This window comes from Cebidichthys violaceus, unplaced genomic scaffold (assembly GCF_023349555.1).
Source record: "Cebidichthys violaceus isolate CVI_PGR_0920_01 unplaced genomic scaffold, fCebVio1.0.p SCAF_13, whole genome shotgun sequence".
Taxonomy (NCBI): Eukaryota; Metazoa; Chordata; class Actinopteri; order Perciformes; family Stichaeidae; genus Cebidichthys; species Cebidichthys violaceus.
The window spans coordinates 13091592-13107650 of record NW_027176296.1 but is presented as its reverse complement, the minus strand read 5'-3'; the positions used below and the strand labels follow the sequence as shown (position 1 = coordinate 13107650).

Below are 16059 nucleotides of genomic sequence, written 5' to 3'. Positions count from 1 at the left end.
AAAACTCTCCTTACTTTTTACTGGCCGGAGACACTAAGCTGAATACTTTGACTCATCGAGTTGATGAAGTCATTCAGGTACTTCTAGATCGATATACCGGTGTGCTCCTTATACTACGACAGTTTCACTACAGTTACATTGAAAAAATGACAATAATGCCTTGCTTACAGCGTCACAATAAATTGCCTCGTAAGCCCTGTACCATGGTACGTATCGTCACGCCAGATTCCTGCCACTACTAATGACTGAGAATGACCTAAATGATCAAAATGGTCCTAAAAAGTTACATCAACAAAATCTAATGAAGAGTAACAAGAAACACCTTTAAAAAAAAGTGTTTGCATTTGTATTGGATTTTTTTTTTTAAGCCCTATGTAAATGAGAAGGCGTGTCTCGAGGCTGAGAGTTGTTGGGCAGAGAGGCACCTGGCACACACCAGACTGCCAAAGAGTTCTGAAAGACTACCAGAGCCATCCATATCGGTTGGGCAACAACAACCCAGCAACAGCTGTCTTATTGAAACAGAGCCAGAGGGGGGGGGGGGTTAAATCGTCTAACATGATGTCAAACGGCTTAATTTGTATTTCATTACAGAACGATCTTTAGTGATTTTCATATTGAGCTTTTCCATTTTGGTCGTTTTCCTTTAAGCTCTGCAATTTCAGTGTGCTTTGATATTTATATTTTATGATGACTGTTTATTTTTATGTGGGGTAAAACAATCTTAGGGACAAAAAAAAAAAAAGGACGACGACAGATTTTCCACAAATGTCAGCATGCAGCGTGACGAGCTCTGTGTGCCACACCGGGACAGCCTCTAATAAAGAGCTTAGACTGGGCTGGGGGGGGGGGGGGGGGGGGGGGCTGTGGTGACAGACACAAAAATTAAACTCCAGGGAACGAAGGAGAGGTGATGGGAACGCTGGAAGACTCCCAGTGTCTGAAAAACCGCTTCTTCACAAGGCTACTTGGCTCTTCCTTGTTTCTACTATCACTTCAACCAAGTCTCCATAGAATTATGTTCATACACAGCTAATTTATAACAACAAATACATTTTGTAAGGTAACGCTTTCCATTGAAAACGTGGAAATGATGCCAAGAAATGTGACACTGAACATTTCTCTGGTGATGACTAAGCATTGTCAGTTCTTGGTTGAAGTTAGTGAAAGAAAGACAGTTCACATGGAGTCACAATGTATTTATTAACATTTAACCCAGTCCACCACCCGACCCGACCGCCTTCCTGCGTCTCGTTCAAAAACTTCAATAGTGTGGGAACCACAAGTGTCTGTACGTCTGTTGAAACATCCTGAAACCCGATAAGCTCTATCTTGTCTCAGATGACGTGCTTTCAGCTAATGACCACAGAGTCTTGGACATGCTCCGTGACAATAGAGCAAAGCAGGTTACGCATGTAGGATTCTGTCCTCCTGCCAGGACACCTGATATTCACGCATGAGCTCTGTGAACCCAGTAAATGAACAGGCTTCACAATAAATGTAGCTGTTCCAAGGCTACACAGCCACACACTAGAGAGGGGAGGGATTAGCACGCTTCTTAAAGGAGACCCTACAACTTAATCCACTGTGGCTCACAGAGAAACTAAAATGACTGCCTCACGGTTTGTTTCCACTTCATCGCTTCCTTATTTTGATCCTATTAGATATTTGTGTTACATTGTCACAATCAGCATGTGCTTTCGTGAAGTCACAGTGACCTTTTGCCACCAAATTCTAATTAATTCATGAGTGGATGTTTGTGCCAAATTTGCAGAAATTCCCTCCAGGTGATTAAAGTGGCAAATGTTTGAAAAAAAAAAAAAAAAAAGACATACATTTACAGAGAAAAACTAAATCTGAGCGGAATGTTTAGGAACCAAATCGCTTCACTTTGCAGGTACGGACCAACCTCATCACGCCACAGACGCCACAGTGTTAAAGTATATCATATGGTAGCGGACTCTCCATCCGTCCATCCTCATCCCTTATCCGGGGCCGGGTCACAGGAGCAGCAGGGTTTGCCAGACGTCCCCTCTACCTCTTGTTTAGTGTTAGCTTTGCTGACGTACAAGACATCCTCCTTCATCTAGTCAAAGATGGACGTTCTTTGTCTCTGCTTTCCTGTAACTTCTACAATAGAAACATTTCTTTACTTTTGTTTTTAAAGAACATGAAAGAGAACATGTATGTATTTTTCAGGATCTCCTCCTCACTCAGAAGCCATCCTTACCATAATAACACTACTTTAAGAGCAACGACATTCAGACGTCTGGCATTACCACGGTTTTGCAAGTTTTTCACTCATAAAGTTATGACTTTATTCTCTCTCAAATTTGTGAGTTGTTTCTTGAACATTTGTTACTAATGACAGAGAATTATCAAGTTGTTTTTGTACACCTTTTATATCACCCTCCTCCTTAATTATTACAAATTTCTTGGACCTACAATGGCTGTAATACGTGGCGGTATTAAACACAAGGTGTTTCATTATGCTGGTCGGTCAAAGAGTGCTTACATGCTGGTGGACTGACAGTCATTGTGCTCTGACTCTTCTCTTCATCAGCTGTCTTCATCAGGAGAGGTGTAACCCTCCTCTCATCTCCTTAGGTTACATGAACCAACACGCATGCACGTCACTACTGCAAGCTGCAGTTTTAGAAAACCAGCTCTTAAAAGTATGATCATAAAACAAACATCTTTATGGAACTTGCTGAACTACCGGCCTGATATAAAACCTCCTCCCGGGTTTGGAACTCTCTCTGAACTCTCAAACCGTGCTGGATTTCTAAAATGAGTCCTTAAGCTCGACGGCTTCACAAACGCCACCTCAGACAACCTCTAATATTCCGCTCACTTGTCATTGAGCGCCTGAGTAATTCACTTTCACTTCATTCAGTCGAGGAAGAGGACTCTCTTCGCACTCTAAAGGGAAGTGCTTTGCCCTAAAAGGCGTCTCATATCAAATCCAGTTTATTGAGAAGCTAAACTGCTCCATTATTAGCTCAACTGAATTTTCAATTTACACTCTGAATTGAGTCAACTGTGAACTGAATGAATCCAGAGGTTGAGTCTGAGGCACAACAGCTTGAACGTTAGCACTGCCGTGAAACTATCATACTGTTACTGACTCACAGGGGGATAACTCTGATCTCTAACCAGGACACGTCAACAAACACAACACAGGAACTCCCTTTCTTTAAAAACTGAATTGTTCCTTAACAGAAAAAAGGTCTTGATATTAACACCCTCCAACCTGCCTAATGGGGTAACACATTAATGCATGCAGGTAACGTTTTCAAGTTGCAAGCCAATCAAATATTGAGCGACCTGAAGTCATTGCCCCTAAAACTAACTTTAAATGATGAATGCGTGTGAACACATCAGTAGCTACAGCAGTAATTGTGTTGGTGGTCTTGCTCGGCTCTCGCAAACATGACCAGTGACTTTTGATTGATTCCTTTTTGTTTCTTTACTGAAATGATATCTTTACTTCCTGGTTTTGGTAGTAAAACACTTGGATACATGAAACACTGCTGACATCTGGGCAGTGCTCACAGTGTGGACAAAGAGTCCAAGCTTCCTGCAGCGAACGAAAAAAAAAAACAGAGAGGAAACAGAAACCATGTCAAACACGACACACGGTAGCTCCTACACACCAAAGATATGCTATGATGTTAGCTCGAACAGCTACAGATACATCAATATAATCACGACCATTAGCCATAAACAAATGAAGAACAGAAGTACCAGGTCGACACATTTCTGAACACGTTCTCATCCCAACTCGTCGCATGCTGAGTCTTGGTCAGAACCCTTGGCGTCACTTTTCTGGCACACTGGGTAGTCCAGCACATTACAGCACATTACATTACATTAAATTAAATTACATTACATTAAATTAAATTACATTACATTACAGTCATTTAGCAGACGCCTTTATCCAAAGCGACTTACAATTCACTATCTATACACCGTAGGCACAGCTACGGGAGCAATTTTGGGGTTGAGTGTCTTGCTCAAGGACACATTGACCACTTAGCCACGGTCACCCGTTTGATATTGTTGCTTTTGATATTTTTCGAGGGATAAATTAAACTGAAACAGAGGTGGCTTAGTGAACAACAAAAAAACATAATTCAACAATAAGACTTAACCAATCATATTTGACTATGCAAATTCTTACACTAAACTACAGAAAATGAATCATGTAATGGTGGAGATGTAGGAAGATGACATCCAGAGTCTTTGTCTCACTTGTAAATCTCTGTTTGACCGATTGTCTCTTCAACCAGGGGACCAGAACGCCGGAATAACTGAACAAAATATAAATATAAATGTTTTATAAAATAACTTTAGGTGAATCCATGCATGTCTGATAGAACAGTTCACAGATTACTGCTTTACATTATTACTACAGCCATTCAGGGCTGCCCGCTCTTAGTCAATTAGTTGAGTGTAAATTGTACTTCTTTTGCGTCTGATTGCAATTATCCAAAGTATAAATGGATAGTGGATAGTGGCAAAGAATACATGTTGCCTTTGCGCAAAGAACACAGTCAGCAGAACAATGGAGAGTGAAAAAGAAGCTACAGGTTGGGAGTTTGGGGTTCATCTGCACAAGAGGAGCGTATGATTTGAAGCAAAAGAAAAAATATCATTCAGTGCTGCCATGATCACTGGAAAGTCTGACCGTGACCCCCTTTATAAATTTAGTAGCCACCAACTCACTGAAGATGCTAATAATTTCACTGTAACTGTGTGTGGCTATTAGGGCTGATCTTTGTGAGTCGGACCGTTTATACAAAGACACTCATTTGCATGAAAAACTGCCGATTCTGCTCCAAAAGTCTGCATATTACCCGATTTAAAAAGTGTGCTAAAAGCAAAGGAGCGCTGAGACGCTTTTTGCTTGGCAGCACTGTTAGGAGTGCATGTCACGTATCGAGGGTGCTTTGAGGATGAGCCCTCGGTTATCCTCCCAAACAGACGTGTACATGGACTAGTTCCTTTTATACTGTCCGGTTTGTAGACGCGTTCCCCACCTGCGCCGTAGATTGCTACACTACATTGTAGCGAAGTGGCTGTGTTGACATGTCTGGACATCCACTACGCTACCGCAGCATGTGTGCAAAGCGGTAACATTCGGTTCTGCAGAGTGAAGCCAATGCTGAAGTGTCTTCAAACGTGCATTCTCTCTAATGTCCATCAGGGGGCGACTCCTCTGGTTGTATAGAAGTCTATGAGAAAATGACTCTACTTCTCTTTTGATTTATTACCTCAGTAAACATTGTAAACATGAGTTTATGGTTTCAATCTCTAGTTTCAAGTCTTCTTCAATACAGCACGATGTTCATTTAGTAAATTATGATCCATTTAGAGTCAAACAGACCATAAAGCAGAGTATCCTTTAGGGCGGGGCTACCTTGTGATTGACAGGTCCCTGCCGCTACCTGAGTCTCTACATCACTCCTCCACATTCCGAATAGGGTAACTTCCGTTCATTGGTTGCAAAAAAGCCAAGATGGCGACGGCCACAACACGGCAAACTTGAGGCTTCCCATTACCAATGGGCGACGCCACGATGACTTCGTACACTTCTTATATACTGTCAATGAGACATCGCTGGTACTTGGACATCCAAACAGAAGCTACACGTACCGTTTCTTTGTCTCTTGTTTGTTCAGGTTTAACGATCCTTTTGTGAAGTGCTGAGTGTACTGGCTGCTGCAGGCATTTTCTGGGAGAGCAGATCTGATTTAAGTCTTTTTTTTGTGTGTGTGTCTGAGAGCATTCAGATGGAACATCACTTAGAACGAATCATTTATATAAAATGATGTGTTTGAGTAGTTCACTATCAGAACTACTCTGTGTTTCCCGCTGTCGCATTGAGAGAGTGCATTTCAGCGGTGCGATCACTTGTTATTTACCACAGCTCTGCTGTCTTGACCCCAAAAGCTGCTTGAAAACAATTATCAGCTCTGGGAGCAGTTAACCCATGTCAGCCTTGACAGCCATTAGAGTCCAACCAACCACTGAGCAGACTTTTGGCATTCAAGCAGCGCCACATTAGCCTCGGGCCAATGGCGCTTTAATGGCAAATGCCAACGTTTCACTAGTGTGGTGTGGACAAACGGGGGGCGATTAAAAAGACTTGGGACAAAAGACAACACGTCTCTCATTGTTTCTCAAAGACAGCCCTTCCACATCTCCATCCATCACTTTAATCAAACAGATGCCAGAGCACCTCTCCGGAGGATCTTTATGCTCTTAATAAGATCTACCTGGCAAACGTTAAGAGCAAAGGAGCTTCTCGGTGTGAGCAGGGAGGAGGGCGGACCACAACCTGGCAGGGCAGTTAGAATATTTGGCCAGTGCAGCACCAATTAAAAGCAACAAGCCACTCCCACACACTCTCTGTACCTTTCTAACTAATTTAGTTCAGGAGAAGGAAAAACAAACAACAAGTGGTGCTTTGGAATTTGGATTTTTTAATCAGAGATCCATCCATGCATCTATTCGTTATCTATTCTACATCCGCTTGGCCTTGGCAGGGTTGCGGAGGACAAGACCCTGGACTTCATGGTCTTTAGTGTAGAATACTAAGACACAGAGCACATTCATCTTGTAAACAGGTTGAGATTTGGGCCTGTTGGTGGCACTAGAGGGTCGGCATAGATTCTAAAAGTGACTTTTTTGGAGTGATGAACAGTGTTCTCCTAAAAGATCACTGTGTGGATGATGGTGGTGAGGAGTACTATATATATACCCTGTGTGATTTTGGACTGACCCCGGGCAGAATTTAACAATCATGAGAGAAATGTGGTGAAATCTTTGGTTTTTGGTCTTTTTTGGAAAAAAGGTGGTCCTTTGTCTCACTGTGAGACACGTCCACTGAGTCTAGGCAGCCACATACTTTCCTATTATATAAAAAAGTTATAAAACAAACGCTGTGGTATTTTATTGCACTTTTAACAACCTCTGAAACCCCAAACCCGCCAGCGGGATTGAAAAGCATGTTTTCTTTAAACAATCGCCAAAACTACACCGTTTATCACAGCCAGAAGCAAAGAAACTGTCATTATTGTCACATTTTCATCTTTCCGAGGGTTCTTGAACACATCATGTGTGACGAACACTTCCGTCAGAAAAAGCAGCTAAAAACGAAGCTTAAAATTGTGATATTTCATCAAAAACATTTGATTCTACATGTCTCATTTAAAATATCGCCCCATATAAACTATTTACTCAAACCAGATACTGGAAACAATATTAAATTCTGAGCTCCTCAGCACCACTGGGAAGCCATGATTGACTCAGCTGAGACCAACAGTCATGTGACAAGAATCCCTCGAAACTTTGACTGAACTCTCAGCAGTGAGAAGATACAGGAGAGGTAGTAAGTAGAGGTTGTAAACATGGAAATAGTTCAATGAATATAGCACGTAGAGTCTCCATTCCCCCCCTTAACATTGCTAACACACACACACACACACACACACACACACACACACACACACTCCATGACCGGTCTCTCCTTGAATCAGCACACAGCCCTGCCAGGTGACGGACCTTCCACGTTGTCATGAAGAGTGAGAATCTGTTTTCCATATCTCATTTACCTCTGCTAGTCTCTGCAGTGTATGCACGCACAAAGGCATGTACACAAATACTAATGACTGAACGCTTACACACACACACACACACAGGAAACCCCTCCACACACACACACTTGCTAATAAGCTGTTAATGGGACCTTTTTGAAGCCAAGCCTTTGAAGACACATCCTCTCGGCGTCTCGCGGGCGCGTGGAGTTTACTCAAAGGCCACAGCGTTACGCTCAACAGCTTCAGCACATCCACACCTATTACCCATCAAATGTTTGCGTTTCTAATTGTGTGGAATGCACACACATTACATTTTTCGTTTTGCACTTCTTGGTTGTTCACGTGAAAAATGGCGGTAATAGTTCTGTAATGAAAAAGTTCCAACCCTGGCTCCTTTCTCAATTTCACACAGCTGACAAATCACGGTGCGATTGTAGCAACTATGGCTGAAAGAAAGTAGTTCCTGCATGAAACGGATCACAACCAGGTCGGCGGATTATCTTGAGTAACCGGGTCATGATTTCTGGAAAGAGATAATACTGTTGAGTTTTTTTCAAATGTATTTTTTAAGAGCGTCCTTTCATTATATCGGTTAGGGAGACAGATTAGACATAATAAGGCAACTCAAACCAAAACTATCTAGATTGATTAATAGCACTACAGATAAGAGGACAAATGTGATTTTTGAATTAAGGACGATCTGTCTCTTTAGCACATCCAAATAAAGATCTGAGTTGCTGAAGAAGAAAAAATATATATTCAGACGCTATTTTGTGTTTTAATGTTTGACCTTAATCTTCAGTATATTATAATCCAGGCAACTCAACATAATTAGACCATACAATGACTAACAGAGTCATAATAAATGTCCATTAAATATTTAATTTAATCAATTTGGAAGATCTACATTGGCCACAGCTAATGTGTTTTACGATGACGACAGGTAATCGTGGGCTTAAAAATAAATGTATGCATTTTTCTATATCAAAACAATGTAAATATTTGTATCTGCTATGAAGAACATGCAGATTCAGGGAAACTAACGACTATCTCAGCATTATAGAGGCAGATTATTTAATAAACCATAAAGGATTCGTCATTGGTTTGACACAATATAATGATGGAATAATGTCACAGAAATTATCTTGGACCCGGTCCATGCTGCCAGCCTTTACTGGTGACCAAAAAAAAGAAGTTATTACATAAAATGATTTTCAACATGGTCGTAAGATGTCAAATGAATACACATGGCAGCTTGATTAGTTGCCCAGATCCTGTAACTACACTACCTGGACCCAGGGAACAGGATCTGGGTCTGTCTGCTCGCTGCTGGATGCCCTTCGAGTCCGAGCTGAAAAGGTTTGCGGTGAACCTGCGTTCCATTAATTGTTTCATCTGATTTCATGGGGAGTCTGACCCGATGACGAGCATTAAGAATAACTATAGAGAAATAGCCAATCTTCTCACTGATGGTCTCGTTTACTGATCATATAGAAGCATCGGTATTAAACTGAGACTGATTCAGAACCAGTTAAAAGTTCCTCACAAAGCAGATTCTGACACACTGTCCCTCTATAAGACAGGGCCGGCAGGACCCGCCTTAGATGACTGTTGTAGTTTAGTGGTGAAAATGAACTCACAAACTATTACTTACATTAAGAAAATCTATAGACGGCAAACCCGGGGCCCAGTTTTACACGTGTGTGTCATCCAGACTTGGTTTTTAGATGGTCCCACCACAACTGACAAGCACATCAAAAAATGTAGCCACACCTCAAGGCTAGACGGGCAATGGAGAGACAGCGAGAGCTGATTTAGCCGTCAGCGAAGACATCGTGAAGCGGGTTGACGGAAATTTGTATTTTTTGACTCAAAGCAATTTACAGCTTCTCCTCAGTGTCAATCTCAATAAGAAAACAAATAAGAGAATATAGTGCACGATACACGAGGGCTACAAATATCAACGGGTTAAATCCTCCACTGAGCTATAATATCTAGACTGTAGACATGTATTGTAACCACCAGAGGTATGATTCAGCCTTCACTTTGTCTGCTGAATGTGCCACTGTGTCCCATGGAGATAATTGGAATGCCATTCAGTCTTGATGCCACTGCAGGTAACTTCCTGACAGATGGCCTTCACAGCGTGACATCAAAGTTAAAGAAAGTCCCCACGAGTTAGACGCGGCATTACCGAACACGGACAAGAGCGAGCATGGAGCTCCGACTGAGAACAAGCGGATAAATAAAGTAACTGTCAATGTCACCAGTGAGAACGGCAGAGATCTAGGCAGACGGGACTGAAATCTGATGGCTTTAATTGCTTCTTTATCAGCCTGCAACACCCAGGCGTTGCATGTCTTGCATGGGCGTGCATGTGTGTGTGTGTGTGTGTGTGTGTGTGTGTGTCATTGTACCCCCCCCCACACACACACCGTGCTCCTGTGTACTGTAGGCTATGTTTGCTATGTGAGCTCGTGAGCCTGGAAGCCGAGTGCTGGGCCTGTTGTGGGGAGATAAACGGCGGAGGAAGATGGCAGATAGTTGAGTCGGAAATCTCCTTGCTGCAGAAGCCACTCCAGCAGCACTGAACCTATACTAAATATGCCCTTTTTACAAGAACATACGGGGGATTGGGGAAGGACGAGCAAATCCCTACAACACTTGCGTCTGGGGACTGAAAGAAGCATGCGTTACGCTCGGCTCTAAAAGTAAGTTTCAGCTGGTGAAATGAATGCATGCTTTGGAGTTTACCGTCACTCTCCTCTGCAGACCGCTGCTCACTCACAGGTTGCAATGTCTCCCTTGGGAACTACCTGTGCGAACACACGAGTGTGTGTGTGAGCGTTGTGTGCGAGATTGGGTTTGCTGAAGGCATGAATATGTGAGGCAAAGCTCCAATCTGAATGTGTTCGGGGGGGGGGGGTGTTTCGGTGCTCAGTGGTCCGGAACCGCGGCTCCGTGCAGAGGAGCTGGCGGAGCTGGCGGACCTGAGCTGTAGCTGTAATTGGCATTGTTGCTTTAGAATGAAGGAGGATTTTTTTTTTTCCCTCTTTAGAGAGCATTATGCACCCGGCGGAGCTGCTATCCATCATTCTGAGCAAGGTGCTTTTGACAGATAGAACGGGATATCTTCTTTTATTCAACCTCGGCGAGGGCTCGGGCGCTGCAGGCCTGTGCATGCGGCCCCGCCAGCCCGCTGCTCCAGCACACAAGATAATTAGATTCCGGACGGAAGACTTCAATGGTGCCATCATGGTTTGTTTGAGTCTCTTTGGAAGATTAGGCAGGGACATCAGCATCATTGTTTGCACCTACCGGCCAAATGAATTGCTGCTAAACTAGTGACTCAAGACAGAGTTTCCTGCTTCTAGATGAAGAGGACATAGTGGTCCTGGTTAATAGCGGAGAACAGGAGTTCTAGACCACAACTTTCAGCGTCAGATTGCCTTGAAAGAGATATTCATGGTTCCCAGAGGATGAGTACTTACAACAAACCACATTCGCGTGAGATGACGCACTTACGTTTATCTTCCATAAATGTTTTGGAGACTGTTGCCATGGTAGTCGCCGTCTGAAGGTGTTTATAGGCCTAAATATGAGCATTTTATTATAGGCTATTGCTGTCATTTACTTAATAAAGTAAAATTTGCAAATTTTGTCTTAGGTGGATACATGACATTTGCAAAGAATATCACTGATCCCCAGAGAATGAACCCTAACTGTTTTTGTGATCCCTGGACTTTTCCTCTATTATCACCATGGAGCAAAATCTTCCAGCTGTTTCCAGCTGTCAAGCTGTATCAGCATTTAAAGAGCAGAGATGATGAAAATGTCATGGTCCCCAGAGGACGAACTCTGAAGTTCACGCATTGACAAGTTGATCGGTCAACCAAACTTTTTGTATTGTGATGTTCTAAGATCACCACCACAGACTAAGATTTAGTCTTATTTGTTTCCTGGTCATTGTATGGTGAGTATCTACTGTCACATCTACATTATATACAAACAACAGGTTATGATATCTGTTATCTAGAACCTATTGCATGCCCATCCAACTGATGACGGCATGTATCCTAAAACAGATGAAATAAAACGGTCAATAAAGAAAATACTGGATTCTGTTCACGCTTTTTTTTCCCAGCATGCTTTATATGTGTGCCTCTGTTTCTCTGTCTCATCTTGAAGTGCTCTAAGGCGACCAGCACCATGAGCTTAACCAGATATGTGTGAGTGCATTTTCATGGATTAATTTAATCTTTCTTACACGCTGCCAACACGTGCCTTGGTGTGTTATGCAAAGCTAAACTAGACACGCAAATATTACAAGAAAATCTCTAGCAGGCCCATTGCAGATGTCTTCCCTTTAACAATCTGAGAGTAAAGTAAATCACTGTTTGTTTATCACTCTTAATCAGTGTCGGTACGGCTCATAGCATCGCCCTAACTTCAGCAGTGAGATGACCAATCAACCACATTACCATTGTGTCAGATGCCGAATTGGATGCTGTATCTATTTGAGTGTGTGTGTGTGTGTGTGTGTGTGTCATTGTACCCCCCCCACACACACACCGTGCTCCTGTGTGTGTTTACACCAACATCCTGCCCACTCTAATTACCAGGGAGAGGGAACCCACAGCAGCTCCCAAAGGGTTCCCTTTACAGCCAGTTGCCACATCAGGCACCTTTGTCCCAACACAGAACAGCTGCCAGGGCTGACGCATCAAAACACACACACACACACACACACACACACACACACACACACACGTTTACTGACACACATCATTAGCATAGCATGCTGCCGATAATCCTCCATTTACTCTGCTGTTTGTCTCTCTTAGCTGCTTGTCACAATACCAAACACTTCAATTCTGTTGTCATCGAGTTTCAGATATTTGTACTTTCAGTAAATGCACTCACAACTTCAAATGCCATTTCAGCTTCATTGTGTGTGGACCGAATAGAGTGTAAGAGCGACCAATGGCGTGGGTTTGGTTTTAGGGTCTGGGAGCAAATAACACATGATGACATTGGTCCCACAATAATGCCTTATAAATTGCTGTCTGAATAAAGCCCCAACCCTGCTTTTCATACAGTAACTACTTTGTCTGATGATGCGATACTCATGGCGTGTTCTGACCAAACACAAAGCGGACCTCTGGCACATCACGATTATATACAAAGTCAAGGCAATGACGTGATTGGATGCAAATTTGCAAAGCAGACCTGACGGAGTATAAATGTAGAAATCTGCATTATTATGTGGTTATTCTGACATTTATTGCAATGAAATCACAACAAGGTCTTTTCTTTGGGTTCATTCAGCTGCAGTAAACCAGCCGGCATGCGGCTTGTTAGATACAGTGAATACAGCTCAAAAAACAAAAACAAAGCAACAACAGTGGTTATGTGGTGCAAACAAACAGCAGCGGTCAAACTTCCGCGAGTAGTGCAAGGCAAAAATCCCCTGAGCGTTTGTGTGAGCACAGCATTATTGATGTGTTTGCATATTTACTGTTGCACTGTCCTTGCCTGCCTCATCTTTGATTGACGTTCAATTCTATGGTCTACTGATTAAAATGTTACAATTACACAATACTTCAGAATATTGATTTTGTTAGCTCTGAGTAGTGTCTTCAAATCGTTTTCTGCGGCTACTACTAATCACCACCTACCGGAGCTTACATTTCATTTTGTCCAAGTCTTTGAGCTAGAGTCCAATCAAGTCTCAAGTCTTTGAGCTAGAGTCCAATCAAGTCTCAAGTTATCGGTCGCGAGTCCAAGTCAAGTCTAATGTCTTGACAACATAAAGTGAACGACCACGCGTCCGTGTTGTCCTCAGCCGTCCGTACACGCGTCCTTTAGGAAGTACAACAGAGGCTTCAGACGAGTGATGAGTAGACGGCACTGTGAGTGCGAGGAGGCGGGGCTACGTGGGCACTGCGGCGGCGTGGATCAACTGGCCGTCGGAGAGAAGAGAGAGTGAGGAAGGGCAGCTGGTACCGGTGTATCGATAATGTGGTAAATCCCGACTGATTGTTCACACCACTGTTCCACCGATCACCACTTACAACAGCCGACCTAAATGACAAGACCCAGGGCAAACATTTTCATCAGCTCGGGTCTATCTGGATTATGGCAGCTGGACAGTCAGGGGACACATTTTTTTATGAGTGAATCAAATCAGGGGGGCATGCTCCCCCGGTCTCCAGTGGAAATCAGTCCTTTGAGAGTACCATAATAATATCACCAGTCCATATACAGTAGACCTGACCAGTGTGTAGAAGTCTGTCAGCTGATTAAAGTCAGTGACAGGCGAGCCTTTAACAGACATGTGCCATTAAGAGCTGATCATATGTGCTTCCTTGTCTCCTTTCTTTGATTCGCATCAATAATGACTCTTCACACCCTCTTAAAGTTCTGTCCCATATTGTTGGAAGTTCATGTTTGCACTACGCCCCATGGACACCTGATGGAACTCCCACCGACGGAGCAACATGAGTTGATTGGGTTGATGTGCTTGAGCAGCTTGTAAACAGCCCGCAGCTTCTCTGTCTAATGTTGTGTGAGTCTATAATCCATTAACTGGATGACTTCAGGCCAGAAAGAGCACTTACAAATCATTTCCAGAATCCCCAGAAGCCAATAAAGACAGAGGGGTGACCACTGCAGCAGAAACCCCATCCAAACAAACAGCATGGGGTAATCCTACAGCTGGATGTGATGGAAGAAAGATGGCTGTGGTGGGGATGAAGGCGCGAGATGTGACTTGGTTTCATGATCAGTTCTCTAGACAAATAAACGTAATAAATTAAGAGTTAAGTACTGAAAGTTGGCATTGAATATCTAGTCAGATTTGTAATAATGTTTAATCAGGTTGTCGGAAACCAAAATGTTGCCAACGTTCCTGTTATTTAGGGAACTTCTTGTCCGGCTGCTTGTGTTTTGGCATTTAACAGCACTACGATGACAGTACAGCGCTGTGGAAGTGACCTGTGGCCCCGCAGTGCTGGGGAGTAAGAGGGTAGCCAGGAGGGTTGGGGCCCCTGACCTGACCCTGGCTCAGGGGCCCTTGGAGTGTTCTGGACATGTGTTGGCTTCACACACCTGTTTCCGGAGGAGGACGTGACCTAACGGCCATAACTGCCACTTCCACTGGGAGTCAGACGCTCCTACGCATGCTTTCACGCTCTGCGACCTTCTGTGCCTGAGAATGTGCTGAGGCACGTTTCACTGAGCTTACTCTATATATACTTATTTATTTCCTTTTCTACGATTTTCTTTCTTTTTTTAAGAAGATATGTACTTGGGAGAATGTAAAAATAAACTTGCGTAAAACAAACCTTTGATCAAAGGTTTGATTACAGGATATAATGATGACACCATATGATATATGATCATATGATATATGGTCTATCATCTGTCTCCATTCAAAATAATTAATATGACGGATTTTTCAAATTGTTGTCTGGTAGGTGACTGGTTTTGAGCACAGGAGGTCACAGTATTAACACAAAGTTGGTTCAGTTAAAGTGTATTAAGTTAGAAAATGGTTTGCAAATAATCATTGTGGTGGAGGCTGTTTGGAAAACCAGAGAAGACGATTTCAGGGGACAGAAAGTCCCTCAGGCCTAAAATGAACAGCGTGTAGCATTAAGGGGCTCTACTGGGAGAAATTATGTTTGCTTTAGCGTACAACCTTATGATGTACAAAATCCTCTTTACGGAGCCGGCCGCAACTAAGTGATTTTGTTGCCTAAACCTTAATTTGCAAACCTATTTCAAGCCCACGTTACCCACGTGTCCACTGAGGCCGTAGTGGAGTGTCATAGTTTGACAAGCTGGGCTACGCAGCGCGAATCAAACTGCCCGCTAACTTCCCTATTCAATGGAAATTCAGTGCAATATCTGCTCTCTGCTTATTAAAGCCCAATAGGTGTGCAGGGAGCATGCGCGATTGTGTTTACATATGAGCCGGTCACATTGTGTGAACTGGGTCTACTTATCTTACACATTCGGCCCTTTTTTTAAAAAATCTGGAACCGATGTGTTATTGTCAAACATTCCCTCCGTCTCTAAGCCCATCATCGTATTACCTGACATATTTGCTTGTGTTCATGATTCGATTTCCGTGGCTCCCTGTAGTTAGCGCTCATGTGTTGCCCCCCCCCCCCCCCCCCCCCTTAATGTGGAACACCTTCCAGACAGGCGGCAGACAGCGCTGAATGCCGCAGATACGTGCGACGAAATCCAATGCAGTGTTTTTAAGCTCTCCCCCGCCTTGTGCTTTTGTTTTCCTACCTAAGTGCAGGCTATTATGTTACAGAGGGGATTACATAAATAGTGAGCATAATACACCAGGGCCTCATGTTCACACACTGACAATATGTTGTGAAACTTTAGACCGCGAGGAACTCAAATCCCGCATGGAATCCGTGGTTCTCTCACGACC

The 16059-nt window shown here is 43.2% G+C and overlaps 1 protein-coding gene across 12 annotated transcripts in view; it reads right to left on the bottom strand.

Annotated features, from left to right (window-relative positions):
* ptprfa (protein tyrosine phosphatase receptor type Fa) overlaps nucleotides 1-16059 on the bottom strand; it is a 292124-nt gene that overhangs the window by 153173 nt on the left and 122892 nt on the right. The gene's annotated exons all lie outside the window — the stretch shown is intronic.